The sequence below is a fragment of the Vicugna pacos genome, chromosome 6 (genome assembly GCF_048564905.1).
Source record: "Vicugna pacos chromosome 6, VicPac4, whole genome shotgun sequence".
NCBI lineage: Eukaryota > Metazoa > Chordata > Mammalia > Artiodactyla > Camelidae > Vicugna > Vicugna pacos.
This window is the reverse complement of record NC_132992.1, coordinates 26,299,490-26,315,000: the sequence shown is the minus strand read 5'-3', so window position 1 is coordinate 26,315,000 and position 15,511 is coordinate 26,299,490. Positions and strand designations below refer to the sequence as shown.

General features: G+C 41.0%; 1 protein-coding gene across 10 annotated transcripts in view; it reads right to left on the bottom strand.

Moving 5' to 3' along the window:
• Positions 1–15,511, bottom strand: part of MEIS2 (Meis homeobox 2) — a 196,418-nt gene that overhangs the window by 5,904 nt on the left and 175,003 nt on the right. The window lies entirely within an intron of this gene.

The following is a 15,511-nucleotide window of genomic DNA, read 5'->3' as shown; positions in this document are numbered from 1 at the left end:
AAAACGTCTGTGAATCTGCAACTGTGGCTTCTGCCCTCTCGAACAAGTCGGAACCTGGTTAAAGTTCACAGGCTGGAAGATTCTCCCCCTTTCTCTAAACTCCCCATCGGAGGGAGACGCAGCTTCCCCTCGCAGCTGGTCATAAATGGAGCCCAGACTCCGGACCTCTGCTTCCACAAGGTATTGTTAGGTCAGCAGAGCCATCAATTAGGCTGTCTGAAGTTTTATCACCAGCACAGCAGTAATAGTGCTGGCCAGAAAGACCTCTGCTCTTCGGCAACTCCTGCAGTTTAAGCCTGTAAAGTTAGGGGTCACTTAGAGGTCAGTGCCAGCTGGGGGCGGCCTTTCCAGTCTAAGCTGGGACACCCAGGGCAGGGATAAGGTAACTGCCAGCCATAAACCCAGCCACCTTTCAACCCACTAGAAAGACAGAGCCTCAGGTACACATGGTTGATATTAGAGCCCAAGAAACGTTTTCAAATCAGGTGGTGGCTGAATCACAGGAATGTAAAGGAGAAGCAGTTATTTCGTCTAGAAGCCTGGATCTAATTTTGTTGGAAATCCAAAAATAAGTGCCTACTTCATGTTACTTTAATGTTTAATAATGCCCATCAAATATTCATGTACAAACAGAGTAAGATGATAAGAAATCTCCTTTATTTCTCCAAATTTAATAAAAACAAAACAATTTTCTACTATTTGCGAGTTACCCCTGTCCCTGCACATTTAATGACGTGCCTTCTGCACACACTTGAGCTGAGGCACAGGATTCACTGGCTGTGCATTCTGCGGGGCCGTGGGCAGACACAGAGGGAGGGAGGTGCCTAGCATACAGCTAGCTGTTCCTTAAAAATATACCCATTTATAACATTTCCCAGTACTTCCAGTTTCAAATCTTAAGTGCAGGGGGACTTAATGATTAATAGTCAGCATGGGGTCACAGGCAGGAACTGAAAACTCATTCTTCGAATCCGGCCAGGAAAATTCTAGTGCGTGTTGGCAGCTCTGCGTTCCTACGGAGTTGAAGGCCCTTCTGCCGAGGACAGCAGCCCGCACTCCTTTAGGCCTCCTGCGAGGGCTCTCGTGGGAATACACTTAGACTGGAGAATAACAGCTGCTAGAAAACCAAAGGAGTCTTTTGCACACGGGGTTTATCTGGCAAACAATGAACTTCTTTATTACTTAAGAAAGTATAGCTCCGTTGTCAAAAATGTCACACCCCGTCAAATCTGGGGAAGAAAGTGACAGGTTATGAGAGGTGAAAACAAAAGGAGAGCGGAAACTGCGTATTTATTCCCACCCAGCGCCCTGAGTGTTGCTTAGGTCACCAAGCCTTCCAGAAGTGTCCCTCAAATCTGAGAAGGAACTTGATCACCTACTCTTTTCCCCGCTGCTTTTCCTGGGACCAAGGAGGCCTGATCTGAGGTTTCCATCCCCCAGAACTCTTTCCAGCGGCTCAGGATAAGACCAACTGAGATGCTCAGGAGAGACCTTTCCTCTGCTTCTTGAAGTTTCTAATGGAGGATACACATGGCAGAAGCATCACCTCTTTTTATGTGCTACTAATCTCGGTTTTGTTTTTTTCTGATAGGCCAACTCTTTAGGTAAAACGAATTGCTATCTTTTCCCTTTTTAATTTCACCCTTTTACTCTTTTATTATTTACATCTGGAGGTTGTTGCCTTATTTATGTCTCTCTCTCCCGTTCCCCCAAACACTCCCTTCCTCACGGAGCTGCAAGGCATCATGGTCCTCAGTTCTCAGCAGGAGAACTCCACACTGTCTTCAAACAAATAATTATGGGGAAGGTTAGAGGTTCACTCAAAGGTCATTTCTTTGGATACTCATCAGAATGTTTACATTAGTAAAAACGGGGTCCGCTCAAAAGGTTGTTCAATGGGGGATCCACAACAATGCAGAACATTAGAAAAGCATTCTGTGTGCTCGCAGGTCTCTATAGACGTGCTGAACTTGGAAATGCCACTCCAGGACTACATTTTCAACTAGTTACCATGGCATGGACTGGATGTTCACTAGCAGTTACGGCGATGGCCTTTCTGTGCCCAGTTCTACTAAACAAATATGCAGCGAAGCCTCCGAAGGTTTTCACTAGATCCTTTTACAAAGGGTCAGAGAGATTTTGCTTTTATCACTAGGGCTCCATTTGGCCTCTCTGAATTGTTGTTCTCAAACAATGTTTGTGATCCACAGTGCTATATCTTGCCAGATTCCTGATTCTACCACATTCTTTCAAATCAAGCAGAATTTTTAAAACATATGGGCCCCCATTTTCCAGAAATCTCTTAACACAACTCCTGCCAACTGTCAACTCCCCTGATCTAGGGATATCTTATCAACACCATATATGTTATGATTAAAATGAACAATTAATGAGTTGACTGTAAGAACACTTTAACAGTAAAAAATGAAATTATCCCCCGTACTGATGATCCCAGGCCACTCCTAGAAAACACACCCATGTACATAAAATAAAGCCATTTAATTATAGATTGAAAAACATAAAACGAAGAATAATTTTTCTTTCTTTAATATTAAGTAATGTGAAATTTCCAAATATGGTCTTTCCCCCAAATTATATGACATGAAAATTTTTTCCACTTACTCTGGTCTGTATTTTAAAATGAAGTTATTCAGTGTTCAAGCAGTAAACAGAATATCAAGTTTTGATTCTACTTAAAATTTGAATAGTCTAAGTTGAAAATTGACTGATCTTCAATCTTCCAAGGTCCAAGTGCCACTCATATGGAAAAATGAAACTCACTGGTTCAAAGACAAAAGACATCTTAAAAAGTCTCAAAAGGTTTCTTGGATATTAAATGGGTCTTACAAAATAACATTTTGATGAGTTAAGTGTAAATGAATCAGACACATATGGATTAAGTTATCCTTGAATTTCACACGGGTTTAAAAAATAAGGGGAAAAGAGGGTGTTGGCAAAAACATTTTGGACTTTGCCAAACCCAAAACATTTGAAAAATTGCTGAAGACATCCAACTAACCAAAATGCAGCAAGCTGCACCCAACTTTAATGAAAACCCCCACAAGTTATTTCCAATCCAAAGACTGTTAGGTTTTTCATCTGTATCTGATATTAAAAAAATTCTCTAAGTTGTAATGTCATCCGAGAAAGATTTTGAAGTTGAGGATATACTTTTCTATTGGTACAGACTATTTAACCTGAAATCACAAAGTCTACTTAGACATTAAACAGCTCTTCAAGACATCCTGAGGTTTGTACGACTTACGTGTAAAATGTGCCACATAAGATAAATGCCATAAATAAAATGTGCCAGTAAGCCTAGTGCCTTATCCAGATTTCACTGAAATTTTTTTTTTTTATTAGCCTCATTGTGACTTTTTTAAGGACTAGAGATAATTCCATTAGTGACTCCTTAGGGAATGGGTACCCTCAAGTGCACTAGTTCCACTGATTTGTATTGAACACAAAGTTAGTATCTAGGCTCACACAAAAGCTCTGGAGAGTATCTCCTAAGATTATTTCTCACTAAAGTTTACTAAAATAGAAAATACATTAGTATGTGTGATCCTTAAAAATGATATACTTAGATGGTTGGCTTAAAAGTAATAACTTAATTATAGAAATAAACTCTATTACTTTCCAAGAATCACGGGGCCTTTCTGAGTCAACTTTGCATGAACAAAGTATATGTTAAAAAGAATAAACCTGAGGTAGCAAAACATTGAAATCTCATCTTGTTTTCTTGTTGGCATGATGTCTTCTGGAGACCCCTCCCACATCCCCACCTTAACAAGCCCCCGCCTCCACAAAAGAGCCAAACTTTTCTGCAACTGAATTCTGACCATCGTGATTTTCTTTTAAAGGGTTTTCACTCCAAAGCATATTTCAGAGTGACACAAGTAGGCTTAGGTGTCATTCCTGATTGTTGGCTGACTCCTTTCCCTTTCTTTTCCCCCTTCTTTTAAAATGGCTGATAAATCCCTCTTTCTGATTCGCTAACTTTATGCCACGCCTGGTAACCCACCCCTTTCGGCAGTGCTCCTTTTGTTAGACAGTGCAGGCTTCTGTGGCGCCACCTGGAAAGATGCCAGCCATGAACTCTCTGAGGAAGACTCAGGAATCCCTGGAACTGAAACTTCTGCATGGGTTGGTCAAGGAAGGGGGCTGAATTGCTGAAGAGGAATCAGATCAATTTGGAAGAGGTGTTGTAGGCAGCTTGGTGACTGGGGATCTGTTAAAAAATGGAAAGCCTCTGTTTCTCCACTTGCCCCAGCCAGAGGACTCATGAGAGAAGGTGCTTATCCACAAAGCTTGCTACTAGTTGGTGTCTGCTACGATGAAGCCTCAACCGTAGCAAGTCAGTTATCAAGTTTCTTCATTTTTCCTTAGTTCACAAAGAAAGCAAGTCTCTTTCTGTGCTGTGGATATGGCTAAGCATGGGGTTTTCTCAGAGAGATGCATTTAAAAGTTTGAATCAGTGAGTTAAGCAGGTTTAGTGCCTTTGAATGTGTACTCGGACATACGAATGACTGAGTCACGTCTTAAACACAAGATTTCCATGGGTCGCCAGCCCGTGGGTGTTTTCTTGCCAACAGCTGTGAGCAAAGTAAGGTAAAAGAATGAGATTCATGGGCTACTCAGGGACACATTCATGATTCATAATTAATTTCCCTGTGCTACAGCTTAATTTATAATTTGATAGATGCTACATTGGTCTACAGCTCTAGAAACACCATGAAGTGATACTTAACACATTTACAATGTGAAAACATGATATTCATCTGGAATCACACACCTTTTGTAGCTTTATGCATACGCCTTGAGCAGTGAAATGTTTCTGCTGACATGAAAGGCTCCGGGCGAAATGATCCCTTTCTTAGCCGTGTCATCTTAGGCAAGTCCATGTTAACTTCCAAGCCTCAGTTTGATTCTTATCTGTAAATCTGGGCCCAGACTGTTTTGAAGATTAAGGGAGATATTGCATGTAAAATCCCTGTGCCTTGGTACCTGGCACATAGTAAGGGCTCGTTAAATGTCAGCTTACACTCAGAATGCATCTATCTAGTGTCCCCTCCTAAAGAGCTCTGCTCTCTTACGGGTAATAATTACCACTAGATGGGCGACTATTCAACAAATCCACGCTGAGTTGATAAGACAGTAACCTGCTGTATCCCTGCAGGTGGCATGTGTCCATGTAGTGGGGTCTTTCCAGAGATTTCAGCTAGTCCAAGCGTAGAATGCCATGATGGGGATTTTGGACATTGGAGTGGGACTCAGCTGGGGGGCGGGTGGTAGTGGGGTGAGCTGTTTTACAATCACTCTCTTAATGGTTCTCTAGATCCTCACAACTCTTGTTCCATGCACAAGCCACATCAACACCATCTCAGCCTTGTTAGAACTGCGGAAATACAGCTATCCCCACCCTGGCACTACTGAATCTGAATCAGTATTTTAACAGATTTCCAGGTGACCTATGCACATTTAAGTCTGAGAGGTCCTGCTCTTGATAACATACTAAATAGAAGATCCAGTACTCTGCCTATGAATAGAAACTTGCAAAAAGATCGAGTTGTAATCAAGAGCCTTAGCTGTGAAAATGCACATACTGTTCTCTTTACTTATCTCAGATCTAAACACTCCTTTAATCACTTGCCTTGGGCAACAAACAATGTATAATAATTTAATTCATTTTCCTCCGTCAGCACCTCCTAAAGGAAAAGTTGGGCCAATGGAGAGCTTTTGTGGAAACTGTTCTCTCTCAGGAATGGATAGGAAGAAAAGGGTAGATTTTTATTTTTTATTTCATGTAACTTTGCACTGTTTGAGTTTTTAATAAGAAGTATGATTCTTTTTATAATTAAAAAATTTTTTTTAAGTGACCTGGAGGATTCGGCATCTTATTTGACTAAGGCTTATCCGGCCAACAGTAGAGACTTTTTAATAAAAGTAGTTGAGAAATTCTTCTAAGATAGGGAATTACCTTTTATTTTCTTTATAATACTGAGCAGCAATAAACACTATTCCATAAGTATAATCACGCTCGATGGCACGTAACAAAACATCCCAGCAGGTTATGATTTTGAAGCACGGTTACTCTTCCAGAATGCTATCAGATTATTCATATATGGCTATTTATCATGCACTATAAAAGAGATCTTTCAAAGCTACTTGAAAGCAAGGGAGGAGAAAACACACAAACTTCCTTAGCTGTTCATATCTAGGATCTATCCTCTTCAAGATAAAATGCTAAGTCAATAGATGTAAGTTGTAGTATATTACCTCATCCTGTACATGATTTATGGAAAATGGCAAGCAACTAGAAACTGAATTACTTTGGAAGTTTTACTACTGACATGAAAACTCCAGATCTGTATACCTGTACCCCTAATAGTGTTTCTGAAAACAATTCTTTGCAGACACGGAAGATACATCTACAACTTTATTCAGCTCTATCAGCATACAAAGCAGGAGTAATCATTTTCAAAATTACCAATTATCAAGTACCTGTTCATCTACCTGAATACCCACGGCCTGACCAGGCTTTGAAAAATCAACCAGTCACTTGACAATCAATTACACACATTTTAGCCAATTCTTATCATGTTCCTAGCCATTTACTAATTCAGGAGGAGATCCCGACAAATCTAGTGTCTCTTTAGCTTTCACGACCACCTTTGACTGGAGTATTAATTCTCTATCCTATTTCTCAGTGGAAACCACCTCAGCATGAACTTGCCAAAAATGCACCAAGCTGTTCAGCAATTACGTCTTAGCCACGTTCAAGGAGATCAAGGTGCACTCGCATGCCCCGTGCTATGGGTGTCTCTCTGATTAGCTTGTCATCTGCTCGGAAGAAGATGTAGGCCGAGTCTCCCATACAGTCTAGCAGGCCAGCTGTTAGCTGCCTGTCAAGCCCTCAAGTGGACAAGTAGTCCAGGAGCAAAAATGTCACTCCTTTGATCTGGCAAGGAGCAGCTGCTGATTTATAGAGTAGGACTTTGTTCTTCCGTTCTATTTTACTTTCTTTCCTAAGGCAGAACCACAAAATCCAGGAGGAAAAAAAAAGTGCCGTTCCCAGCAACATCAACAAGCTCTGACAACTGCAACAGGGCTTTTCTTGGCCCGAACAAAGCTCTCAGGCATCTCCTTTGACGCTCACCTTTCCCCCACCACTTCCCCCCTCCCCGCCATTTTTTGCAATGCGGTAGTTATTGTTTAATTCAGCTTCTGTAAATGGAATGGACTGTGGCCAGCAAGCCTGGGGCATAAACACACCTGTATGAAAGGAGCCTTATTGTAGCAACCATCTACAAGCAAGCTCGCATGAACCGCACGTTCCCAAGTTCAGAAAGAATGCTCCATTTTTCCTGACAGCAAATTTTACCCTAAGTGCGTTTCTACTTTTGGTGCCACCAACCTATGATGACCACATTTGAACTGTGTCCTCTTCAAGGGCACGATACTTTTTAAGTCCAAGAGAAAAGGGGTTTCGAATTTTTAAATCTGTGAGCAAATAGATCCATCAAAAATGTTTATTCACAGTCTATAATATCCACCATTAAGCCCCGAATTAAACAGCATCCAGAAAGGTTTCTGCAAACACAGTATCAAAGATGCCATCACAGTGATTTCGTTACCACTGATTTATACTGACACAGGCTTCGCTGAGTAATATATAAGGACGAAAAATCAACAATGAAATCTCCATAAGCCATATACATTGCCTTGCTAGGAATTAAACTGGTTTCAAATGCATGATCCTGTTCTCAGTGGATACATCTGTCACGGCAGAGATGCCCTGTCAACCAAGTAGAACATGAAACAACATGGCCTTGAGATAAACTGTGAGAAGTCATTAGCCACATGCATGTATGTGTATGTGCGTGTGTGGATGCGTGTGTACCCACACACACACACACACACACACACACACACACACCCACCCCAGGCAATAAACTTTGCCAGAGATTAACAGCTAGCTAAATTTTCTGTGCTCCTGCTGGAAGGAAGGGTGAGAGAGAGTTAGCAACTCTAGGATACTGGGACATATGACCACACAGGCCAAGGACAGGAATTTTGTGGGTGGCAGGGATGCTGAAAACACAGGAGAAAGAACGACAGCTAAAAAGCCTTGCTTTTCCGTCACGAGGCTGTGCTCTGGTGTTTGTTCTCTTCTCCCCTTTCTCACTTTCCGGGGCAAACAGAGAACTCAAGCTCACTTCTGGCTTTGTCCTCTGCTTCTCCGGGGCCGGTCAGCGACCACTCTGCACCCGCCTCCCTAGTGTTCCGAGAACGCTCCTAGCGGATGCTGTCTCTGGGTGTAAGAGTATCTGAGTGAGAAATGGGGCGCTGGAGGGGACGGTTAGGGGCAGGAAGGGCAGGCAAGGTACAGACGAGCAGGGATTATGTTAAGGCCTCTTCACACCCTTTTTCAGACCAAAAAAATTTAGAATGAATACTTTTTAAGGTCCACAGTAACCTGGACACGTCACACGCTGAGAAATCGTCCACATTCTACACCTAACAAAAGACAAGCTTAATGACAGAATATGACAAGGTCATATCTAATAAGAAATTATAGATGACTTCTAAATATATAATTATATGACTCTCTTGTTGTCCACACATATATTTAAAATTTCAAATATGCAGTTCAGGCCTTTAAAGATTGTTTCTCTTCACAACCATAGAAACGAACTGAAAAATCACAACTGGAGAATACTTAATAATTACAAACCAACACAGCCCACCCTCAGGAAATAAGTCAGTTAGAGATGTCAGATGGAGGTTAATCACCAAGTTCTTGGAGGAGGGAAGTTGAACCAGATTAAAAGAGTACAGACGACTGGGAACAAGGAAGCAACGCAGTGGCTTGTGCGAAGATACCAAGGCCGACCAGCGCCCGTTTTGTGCAAGGGAGGATGCGGGGACTGAATTCAGCCAGGCTCTTGGTTTTGTCTGGAAAACATGGCTACAGTTAACAGACAAGTTGGTGGAGGGGCTTCTGTTTTTCCAAGTTTATTGAGATATAATTGATAGATAACATTGTGTAAGTTTAAGGTATACAAGGTGTTGATTTGACACATTTATGTATTACAAACGGATCACCACTATGGCACTAGCTAACACCTCTATCACATCACATAATTACCATTTCATTTTTGTGATGAGAACCTTTAAAAATCGATTCTCCTAGAAATTTTTAAGTACATAATACAGTATTGTTAACTATCCTCACCATGCTGTGCAAGAAATTCCCAGAAATTATTGTCTCACTGGAAATGTGTATCCTTTGACCAACACCTCCCCCCTTCCCCTACCCAGCTGGAAGTTCTTGAGTGAAAATTTGAACCCCTGAAATTCCTAAAGAGTGGAAGGATAAAATATGGCGCTTGAGGAAGATCTATCCTAAGAGCTACGTATGAATTGGTGAGAAGCTAGCAGCTGAAGGTGGAAAGCTATTATAATTCAAGCAGAAGGAGGAAATCCAGGAAGCTCAGATTAAGGTGGTAGTAATATAAAAGAAGTGGGACATGTGGCTTGGAGAACAGCTGGTGAATTGTGCTTAGAGGGCAGAGAAGAGCTGCAAATAAAAAAGATACTCAGAGGATGAACCCAAGAGTCTGTGTTTGGTCTGGTATACAGCTGATGAAGATCGGAAGTAAAAAAAAGAATTCCTATTTGTTGTGGTGAAGAGAGGCAACCTCAACTTTCCAAATGATACTTTCAAGTTGTCAGTGGGACTTTCAGTCTGAAAAGCTAGCCAGGCCACTCAAGATATGGGACGAAAAAAGAGTGAATGGTTAAAAGGAAGCAACTTTAACTTCAAACCCCTTTAATCTTTTCAAAACTCCAAAACTAGAAAGGGGAACCCTCCTACACTGCTGGTGGGAATGCAGTTTGGTGCAGCCACTGTGGAAAACAGTGTGGAGATTCCTCAAAAGACTAGGAATAGACTTACCATATGACCCAGGAATCCCACTCCTGGGCTTGTACCCAGAAGGAAATCTACTTCAGGACGACACCTGCACCCCAATGTTCATAGCAGCACTATTTACAATAGCCAAAACATGGAAACAACCTAAATGTCCATCAACAGGTGACTGGATAAAGAAGATGTGGTATATTTATACAATGGAATACTACTCAGCCATAAAAACCGACAACATAATGCCATTTGCAGCAACATGGATGCTCCTAGAGAATGTCATTCTAAGTGAAGTAAGCCAGAAAGAGAAAAAAAATACCATATGAGATTGCTCATATGTGGAATCTAAAAAACAAAAACAAACAAACAAACAAAAACAAAGCATAAATACAGGACAGAAATAGACTCATGGACAGAGAATACAGACTTGTGGTTACCGGGGTGGGGGGCGGGGTAGAGGGTGGGAAGGGATAGACTGGGGTTTCAAAATTGTAGAATAGATAAACAGGATTACACTGTATAGCACAGGGAAATATACACAAAATGTTATGATAAATCACAGAGAAAAAAATGTGACAATGAGTGTGTATATGTCCATGAATGACTGAAAAATTGTGCTGAACACTGGAATTTGACACAACACTGTAAATTGATTATGAATCAATAAAAAATGTTAAAAAAAAAAAAACTCCAAAACTACATGGATATTCCAGACTGTGACAACAAGTACAATAAACTGCCTAACTACTTCCAAAAATTATTTCCTCTTCATCCAGCCTCCAGATTTTACAAAGTCCCTTATCTAATAATGGCTGGCCAAGTCAATTGTCAGTAAAAACCTTTATTTCTATTCGGTCCCGTTTGCTTTCTCTTTTAATTCCAAAATAATCTGTGTGAGGATTTAGTGGCTGATGGCAATAACATACCCGGCGCACTGTGTAAGGCTACACAAGTTGTGTTCCGGTTCATCCTTAGTGGAATTGACTAAAGAATTTTAAAAATTGGATAAGAATATAGAAAAAAAAATTTTTATCAGAAAAAAATAGGAAAAATATAGAGGCGACTGAATGTTTTTAAGTTATAGGATAAGACAATCAAGGGCGGGTTTTCTCCAGGTAGTGACAACTAATTTAGGAGAGAACTGATGGGGAAAAGTGTTACACTGAAAAGGGACTCCATTAAGTGTGATGGCTTCCAAATTGTGTCCTCCTTTCAAACCATATTTTTCTTTTTAAATGGGCTTTTAAAGTGAAAAATATAGCACTTCACCCAAAATGGTGTGGAAACAAATGGTTCTCAAGTCTCTATTCTTCAACTCTGGCCAAACCACCCCACCACCAGCAATCCAAAGCCACTTGGTGGCTGGAGGGAAGGTGCTATGCATGTGAATGTCCCCGTGGCCCTTTCATTTGTCGGTGGGGCTCCTTTTACTGAAGCAGCAGGGGAGACTTCAGAGGCCAGCCCGGCTTGCCAGAAGTGTTGGGGTGGGCCAGCCTCTTAGCCTTCTTCCAAGGCTCCTGCTGCTTTAAAAGAAAGGATGTGGCAGAAGACACACGCAGAAGGTGGCAACATTCTTAGGGCCCTTTATCAATACTACTGCTTTCTTTAAGTTGTAGCTTGGTCTCTTGTTTGAGAGGCTGAGATTTTAGCACTTTTAAAGGGAACCATAAGTGAGAAATCTCCTAGGTGTTAAGCTTTAGAGTGGCTCCAACCCAAAATACGAGAAAAATAAATGAGATTAAAGCACAGAAAATCAAGTAATATTAAGAAAAAGATCCAACAAACAAAATATCATAAATATGCATATATGTTACAGTCTTTCTGTTTAAACCAAATGCTATTTAACCAGTTTAGACTGGCATCTCGTACAGGTGCCAAAGGGGAAAAAATCCAAAGATCTAAAAATTTTTTAAGTTACTTTAAATAAACTGGAGTTCTCACAGCTATACATTTAACAATCATCTTTAAAAATTATTATGAAAACATCTCTCATTATGTCAAGAAGAAAAAAAAAACTATTCATAAACACATGACTTAATATCCTCACATTTACGATGTTCAAACATCAAAGACCAAGTTCCAAATAAAATTTCTTGACTGCCTTTTCTTAATAACAAATTAAACATCTTTTACTTTGACTTGACAGGCGAGTAGCATTCTGTAACTTCTCTAGAGATGTTATATGCAGTCTTTCCAATGTGACGGTATTACTACCCACAAAATTTTTAGCATCATCCCGTAGTCATAAAAAGACATAAAATATATCTTTATAAATCACAAGAGACTGAGCAAACCAGCAGTTATGCCCCACCTGCTTTAGTCCTTAAATATTTTAGCTTTAGAGGGTTAGTTAGTGGATACTCCCTCCCCGATTTGTAGAGAAATAAAGATTCTTTGATTCTGACATTCCACACAGAGCTAGAGTCTCCGACAGACAAAGAAGCAAACACTCTGGATTGCAGCTTGAAAGACTTCTTCGTGCGTATTCGTATCTCACATCTATTGGAATTTCCTAAAGTGGCTTAACTTATCCGTTAGAACTAGGAATGATGGCATTTGAATTCTCTCTGTTTTCACAGTGAAGACAAAGTAACATCATCATCTATCAAAAGATAATTTAATTTAGAAATTGGTTTCACAGCTATATAGTAAGGTACATATTAACAAAAAGGCAACTAGCAAGTATATAGTTAATATGCTAAGTAACTGGGAACACACTCCTTTTTTTTGTCTGTAATGGCCTTTCTCCCACAGCTATCTGGTCAACATACCCTTCAAAATTCTTATCAGAGAACATCTCTTTGAGGTAATTTTCCTGACTCCACAGGCTGAGAAAGAAGCACTTCCTCAGTCAGGAGTACTTAGCTCACAGGCCCGTCACAGCCTTTATTCAGAACCATAATCACAGTTTACTTGTCCGGCTTCCCACCAGGTAACCCTAGACAGTAGGGCCACATCTTAATTCTGTGGTATTGAAACTGTGTCAAGCATATAGTACATCCTCAATAAAATGTATGGTGAATGAATAACTAAATGACTGAATGAAAATAGGGTTCCTTTATCTTGAAATAATGTAGAAGTGAGAATGGAAGGATTTTGTTGTCCTCATTTGGCAAGTGGCTGAATAGCTGAATCTTGGATGAAATGGTTTTCCTTACAATGGGGCAGAGCTAAGATGGGAAATAACTCTGGCTTCCTGGCTCTGTGTAGTTATCTCAGAAACAACTATGGACACAGACTAGAGGCGTTTGTTTAAAGGTGCACATCCATCTGGGCACTAGAGATGCCAGGCAAGGCCGGAGTACGGGGTGAAGGGAGAGAAGAGAAGGACTGGCCTTGGCAGAAAGTGGGCATCGGACTTTTCTAGGCTGGGGAACATGCGATGTGGTTACATGGGGGCCTGATAAGTCCAGTTGACTGTAGACGAGAGAATAAGCTGTGAGTAACGGGAACCGAGGTCAATGAAGTATTATGGTGTGTCTGTGCTCTGGGACCAAGGAATAGTGAGTTGGAAATGAAAGGGGAAGATTTGTGAGATGGAGAAAGGAAAGGAGAATAGAAAACCTTCTTTAAAAAAATTTTTTTTCTTATTATATCTTTCCAAAGAAGTTTCCCCCAAATTGTGCTCTGAAACACACTGGTGTCAATAGGTGTTTCTCTGAAGTAAAGGTGGGAGGTCAAAGTGCAGCAGGGAAACGACACGAAGTGGAACAAAGTCAAGGCACATTCTTTGCTGCAGGTGATGTCACAGCCTTGAATAGGTTAAAACAGATTGCGAATCTCTAAGAAGGGATGATGGTACAGACCAATTCTTAACTTTAGTTATTAAGATTGTGAGGGGCACTGGGGTTCCAAGGATTTGACAAACATGAAACAGTATTTCGTTTTTTCACCGAAATTGTATTTTAAAACCATTTATCAGTTTGAAAATAGGATTTCCATGTTCATATTTCCCCAAGTCAGACTCAGAGGTGGAGGATCATCTGGAGGGCTCTTGTTTTAGATCTTCTCTGTCCCTAACCCCATCTCTCGAGATTATTATAAAACCTGACTACTCCATTGCCCTTTGACCCCCTAAAGTCTGTGGGCTGAAACTGTTCTTTAGAACTTTTCTGTCTCAAAGGTAGTTGGATCTTTGAGATGACTGAGGCTGGGCTGTTTTCTCTAACCTCTCCCTTTTCCCGCTTTTCTCCTATTTTCCCACTCAATGAAATATAAAAAAAAAATACCATCACTGGGTATTGTGCTACTTGTGAATAAAATTTCTACTTCAAAAATGATTCAGAAACCAGGAACTTACCTTAAATCTAAGAGAATTTATTTTTTTGGCCACACCCTCTGCATCTTTCATTAATCAGAACTGAGACTGAGCTGCGGCCATCTAACTTAGCACGGCTATTACACACATTAGAGACTTCCCTGTACGGAGGGCGGGAGATGGTGAGCAGAGAGAGACAGAGGCAGAGACAAGGTGGTAGGGGCAGTGGGTTGTTAAGGGGAGGAGGCAATGAGAGGGAGAAGGAGAAAAAAAGAGGAAGGCTGCTCCGGAGAAGGTCCATCAGTGCACGGCCAGTGCCCCTCCCCTTCCCCTCCCCTATTCTACTTTCTTGTTTACAGAGTGTACAAGTACAAAATCAGCTTTTACTTATAACTGTGTTAAACACCACCTGCCTGCCCTCTGAACCTCGCTGTCCCAGGATGAGGTCAGCCCGGTGAAGGGCTCGGGTTCTATAAGCAATCCTGTCATTCAGGCTAACAGCAGTGATTCACTCACAGGAGGCAAAAATGACTCAATTGTCGGGCTTATTGACTCCAGGGAGCGCAGCTACTCTGTCATTACCATGGAGTGCAAACACCCTGAGCTCTGTTTTGGTCCACTTAAAATTACTATTTGCTGTGAAGGATTGGCAAAGCAATTCTTAAAATGATGGGGGTGAAAGTCAGGCGAGCGCCATTACGGGCTTTTCCTTCCGTTTAAGCCGGAGTAAGCAGTACAGGACTCGTTCCGAGCCTGACCCACTTATTTAACCTTTTGTTCACTTTGCTGTATTAACATATATTAACTGGCTATCTAAGCCCTGGGGGAGGATAACAACCTCATGACCAAATTACGGTTCCATTTACGTGGGTAACCTCTCCTTGGGTGGAAATTAAACTTCGACAGAAATACATCGTCGGTCCGGACAGAATTGAGGAGAGATACCCCCAAACCAATGCCGAATGCCAGTTCTGCAAAGACCACAGCAACCACGGAGTGGTCAGGTAAATTATACACTAGGGGAACTATTGGAAAAACCAAATAAATTTAATTAAATAAGTTACAAAATTATTTTCCCGTCTCTTATCTACTCCCCTTGGTTAATATCCACGACATACTGATGCTGCATAATTGCTCTTACGGAATGAATGCTGCAGCTCAGAGCCATAATGAGCTGCCTCTGCACAAAGGCAGCAAAAGTGGTTTCCCTACAGAGTTATCTTCTCAATTATTTATACTCGCAACACTTTCACATAATGGCAGTTTTAAAATCAAACAAACAAAGCAAACCGTACAATAAAGGAAGGAGACAAGAAGGTGCAGGG